We start from the raw sequence: 5,675 nt of genomic DNA, 5'->3' as shown, positions 1-5,675 counted from the left end.
TTGAGTAAAAACTCAATTTTTTTATTTTGACAACGAGATAATAAAAAATCTTACAATTTTTTTCTTTTTACTTCCCCTTCTTTTACGATTTGTTTATTGTCACTTCCACAATTATGGTAAGTGATGTGATAGGAGATATACTTATGGTGCCATGTAATAGCAGTTTTATTTATGTAAATGTATGTTTGAGAAGGGGAAATACCAGCAAAATGAAAAAATAGGTGTTTATTGTTAAGATTCAATATGAGATGGTCAGGGGTGTGGTGAGTGGATTAATGAACCCATCACATGATATTTAATACTTAATTTATATCCCGCGTAATATTTATTTATTAATGTAAACCATGTATTATATTTATTAATTTATAATAATATATTCATTATTTATAATATTAATTTGTAACAAATTTATTTGTATTTATGTTACATGTTATCTGAATAAGATGTATAGTAATTGTGTATATAGCAACATTTTTTTTTTTACAGTATGCTTCTCTCTAAAGAATGTTTATGTTATAATTTTGGAAAAAAAAATTGTTATCAATTTATTGTTATATATAATATTTTTCTTTATAGACACTCAGCACATCCATGTAACTGCTGCACTGAGATTTATTTCCTTTTTCTCTTTCCCATTATGTTTTTACTGCAACGGCTGACGAGGTCATAAGACCAGATGTTCTTCTGGTTGGCCTTGACTTAACCATGGAGTTCATTGAGAGTGTGTATATCGTGAAGTCGGGCTCTGCATTATGTTGGATATGAAATGAAATTTATTTATTCGGCAAATATACATCTAAAAATAAGAACACAATAAAGCTAAAAGGACTAGGTACACCTAAGTAATATATTTAGCTAGGTTTATTTCGAATTTTACAAAATCGAAGTAACTAAGTGCAGAAAAGAAAAATCTCAGGCAGTTATGTAGTCGATAAAAGTCAGTTATTAAAATTAATAAAAGTAGGTTTTTAGAGTTTCATTGTGATTGGTTTATTTATTAGTTATTTTGATAGACTATTGAACAAATATAGTACCAAATAGTTTAAAATATTTTGTGGTTCAATAAAGAAAGTTTTTTTTTCCTGATTTATAAATAACTAAATATTTATTTCCATCAAATTATATTTTCGTGTGAAAAATGTTGAGTTTGTTGTGTAGAATTTTCCCTTATCGTCTCTTAAGCTGCTGGGACACCTCTAAACTCCGAAAAAAAAACAAAGCAAAAATCTACTTCATTACATTAAAAAATAAAGAGTGCTTCCTGTGATTATTGTAGTGTGGACACATGGTATTAAAATTTGATCAAAGGGTAAGAAAGAAAAAAAGTGGGAATGTTGAAACTTTATTTTAGTTTTGGTAACATTCATGTATAATCCAAATTTAATGCAAGTTAAATCTCTGGGCACTGACTTGTACTAAATTTTAAATGTTTAATTTTACAGAATACGCGGCTGAAGCCTATTTTTGACCTTCCCGAACGATATCGCTGCCTTATAGAAAACGGTTTTTCCACTGTCCAGGGACGAGGTGGAAACAATTCCAGACGGGCGGCTATTGTATTGCTAATTGTTGCCGAGACAATAGAGGGGACTCCCACAGACCCCAGACACCTACCCCAGGACATCCACTCCAGATCATGCTATTATTATAAGGGAACGGGTATAGATCTAGTCTCCTTCGTTGTATTATATTTTAGCAATTTTACTTTCTGACGTCAATTGCACAATCGGCCTTGTTCTGGATAGTGGTTGTTTCTATCCAAGGAATGGTTTTTCCAACAAGCTCATATATAAAGGTTATATAAAGGATTTGGCAGGCGTGCACAATGAGCCGTCAGTTACCGGTTCGGAACATTTTTGGTTCGAGTCCTATCTAGGGTAGTTAATATTTATGTATCGGTGGTCCCGAGGAGTGAGTCTTGGCACTCACACCTTGGTTAGTTCGCGGTGACAACTTCAAAGAAGTCGTCAGGGATTAGCATGGGCCACTTGCCGGACTAGTTCCCCCACCATATACCAGTACAAAATCTAAAGGTTACGTTCTATTTTATTCCTAGATTATTTTTAATTTAATTTCAATGTAAATATAATTTGTATTACTTATTTATTATAATTACTACGTTTCGACCTTCTATTTATTTATATATATATGAAAATTAAAAAATGTACCGTTATAATCTTTGATGGGTCAGGGGTTCAGAACTTCGTTGTAATGACCATGCTTAAACGCCAGGTTTTACCCCAATTAGGAGTACCTGCTTTATGAGTCTGAATGGACCCGAAGGACATTTCATCGTAGTGGAAGCCATTTTAGTCTCATTTCCTTTACCGACCAAGGAAACTCAATATGATGAAAGATTTTGACATGAAATTAAATTCTGAAATAATAACTAATTAGAAAGAACCATGTATCTTTAAATAGTCCGTGTGTGTGTGTTGTATGAAGCTGATATTACGTATTTAAGTTTAGTGTTGTAGCATTATAAGTTATTTTTGTTTATTGTCTCTCTTTAATTGTCTAGCAGATACAATTAGTTATCTACTTATCACCGATTATGATCGCCGACTCAGACACTGACCTGAATCATATTATTACTAATAGGATGACTAACATCAGAGGTCGGGGTCTTATCGAAAAATATTTTAATCTCGTATAACTAATGTGATACGTGGTCCACTTCGTTTTGGAATGAACAAAGCCGTAATATTTTTGAAAAACTAATTAGACATAAATATATCACAGTATGGTTCTATGACCTGATTTAATTTTGTTCCTCTGTTGTAAACTAGGCTATAACTTACCTCATGATATTTGAGAAGTAGGAAGGCTAAATGATTTATGTTTATACTCATTTTCTACTATAATTATTTCAGTTGTCTGAAATTTTCCAAAAATGATCTGAAAAATTAGAAAAATGGAATTTCAATGAAAAAAGTTTGATAAAATCCCTTGTAATGTTTGGGGATGGCACAGTGTTACACACAAGGTTAAATTTTATTTTGTTTACATGCTGATAGTAACCCTTACCTCGTTGATGGTTAACGGAACTCAAAAACTCTCCGTCGCAGGTTAAATGAAGGTATGTGTTCACTGTCAAGCGTCTATATATGTCAGTTAGCTGTCAAAACCACGACAGTGAATGTGATCTTCTTGAAAGCGGGCCTTTACTCAGGAATACTATTGTTAATTATTCCTTAAAACATAATTTTTGTTAGTTATATGTAGTGCTGCCTTCTCTGATTGCCACTTCCTATAAGTAGCGCAACGACCTCTAAAGGTTGATGACACAAGATCTCTTACAAAGGACCTGCCTTTGAAGAACCCTAATTCGACCGATCTGCTAGATACGGATGTGTGTCGCCATTGTCTGTGCCTGTATCTCCGCTCTTTGACTTCGGCGGTGAAATCGCCAGGGACCGTTCTTCTGTCAGTCTCTGTCAGCTGTGCCACTTCCTTTGTGTTTTATAGCCAGCGAGCTCTTGTATATCATAGTGGTGATACTGGAGGAGTGGGGAGAGATATTAATTCGGTCCGGCCAATCAGAGGTTTACACATTTTGTTTTGTATTGCGGACGAGGTGAAATCGTATTTTAATTAAGTTTCTATTAGATAACTATATAATATTCTAATCTTTGGTTGGTATTAGCAATGAATTTATATTCTAAATAAAAGTTTGTGCGATCTCTATCTTGATGTTAGTTAGAAAAACCAAATCTAGTTTCAACCAGCACATGTACAAACAACCCCAGGTTATAAACCTTATAAAGCCAGTGATCATCAACCTTTACCAAATTAAGAGTAATGCAAGAGTAAATCCCATACATTTTTACTCTGTAATGTTTTTTATCCAGAACATTACTCGTAGTTCAATCTAATGAGGATCATGAAAGGATCTCTAAGGATCGTTTTCGAGAGGTTCTGAAGAAATTTTATGTTTTTTGGACTTCTCTAAAAGATTCAACCGAGACCTCTTGTTCATTCTTATCTTATTTGATTACATTCTCTAATTTCGACTCGTGCTCAATTCAAATGAACCTGCTGAACATCATTAAAGTACATTAAGTTGCTAATTTATTACTTTTTATAAAATTAATGTTAAAAATATTTCGAATATGACAATTTTTTTCAAGTTGTAAGTCAAAAAAGGAGTTTATATTTTGTTATACTTCCGGAAAAAGATTTAGGTAATAATAAATATCATTCTATGTAATAAAATTTTCGACAGCTTTGCGTTTTCATCAGTGTTTTTTGGATTTCGATAACATATCCATCACTCCAAAAATTATTAATATACTTTTATAAGCTTTCTTTACGACCTTTGGTAGAATTACTTTAACTTATATTGAGTTGTTGTAATTTATCATTAGCACCTAATTAAAATGTAACAGCTATCATGGTTGTTACGTTTGTAACTAAGTACAGGCAGCTCTATCTTTTCTACTGGTGGCAAGAAAAGTAAAGGATTCTAAAATGGCTTCAACTATGAGTAATCTGTAATGATTTTTTCATATATAAAATTTTTGAAATGATCCACGTCTTGCTGAAGTTTAAGTAACTTTACAATTAACCTCTTTTATGTTAAGCATCTCTGAAGTAAGTAGGAAGGTTGCAAGTGTTTTGTTACAGTGATATTCGTTATCTTGTTCCATTCCTGGAATTTTTGCTGGAGTGTTTGTGATATCTTACGATTGTCTTCCTAGTTTCTTCTCTTTTGAATCATTTCCTGCATTAGGCCAGGAAATGGACCTTTCACAGGTGAGGAATGGAGACGCAATTCCACAATAGCTTCAAATCCACAATGGTTGTCCACTTTGGTTCGGGCTTGGAGAAACTTTGGCGTGTTGCAATACAGGCTCGCTCTTACAGCCGCAACAAATGGCTATCTTGTAGGATTACAATTTTCTATTTTAACTTTCTCTTCGTGATTTAATAACATAATATGTATTTATTACTGAATTAATAAATGTATTTGTAACATATTTGAGGGAAGTTAATTTTTTAAATGAATAATGATCATAATCTAATCCCGAAAAAAAAACTAAGATAAGCCAAACTCTTTGGATTAAATATTAATTAACCCTCTTTTTGATAACCAATGAATAAAAACTAAATTTTTCTTGTTATTATTGTCTTTATTTTACACGGAATAAACGTTATTTGCAAAAAAGAAAAACGAAAATGACATTAGTATTTATGTTGTATATTTTACGTAAACGCGACTCCTTACTAATTTGTTGTTTTTACTTAGTTTTAAATGATATTCGGTATAATGTTTTGTACTAGATAGATTTAATGGAGTAATAACAGTAATTAAAATATTTATTGATATTAAGAAATAAGAGACAACCTCTATCTTTGACCATCCCCACAATTCTCCCCGAAGGTTATAACGGCAGTGGCCCAGAGGTCTGTTGTAAATAATTATATAGGAGTTCTGGAAATGGTCGAATTCTCGAATCGCAAGCCCTGAGCGCTTAGGTCTTGCGAACTCGCTCAGCCTCCACAGGCTTTTAATACCAGTGACGCGGCTGAGAGAGAAGAATCTTCACAAGTGGAAGAGCAAGCTTGGTTCATAGTTCTTGAAGCTTAATGTAAATATTCTATTCAGAAATGAATTTGTTTGAGATGTTATTATACTTTTTTTTTTGTATATTTATAATTTTTTTATCATTCAA

The 5,675-nt window shown here is 32.5% G+C and overlaps 1 long non-coding RNA gene across 1 annotated transcript; it reads right to left on the bottom strand.

The window, feature by feature from the left end:
- Positions 1 to 324: 324 nt before the first annotated feature.
- LOC106687127 (uncharacterized) lies at positions 325 to 3,442 on the bottom strand. The gene is made up of 3 exons (XR_001344129.3): positions 3,028 to 3,442; positions 2,802 to 2,898; positions 325 to 796 (listed from the first exon to the last, which is right to left on the bottom strand). It is a non-coding gene; the product is annotated as an uncharacterized lncRNA (long non-coding RNA).
- Positions 3,443 to 5,675: the final 2,233 nt, after the last annotated feature.

The sequence above is a fragment of the Halyomorpha halys genome, unplaced genomic scaffold (assembly GCF_000696795.3).
Source record: "Halyomorpha halys isolate HHAL.00 unplaced genomic scaffold, Hhal_1.1 Scaffold916.1, whole genome shotgun sequence".
Lineage (NCBI taxonomy): Eukaryota > Metazoa > Arthropoda > Insecta > Hemiptera > Pentatomidae > Halyomorpha > Halyomorpha halys.
Note: the sequence above shows the minus strand (reverse complement) of the source record. Positions and strands in the feature narration are given on the sequence as shown.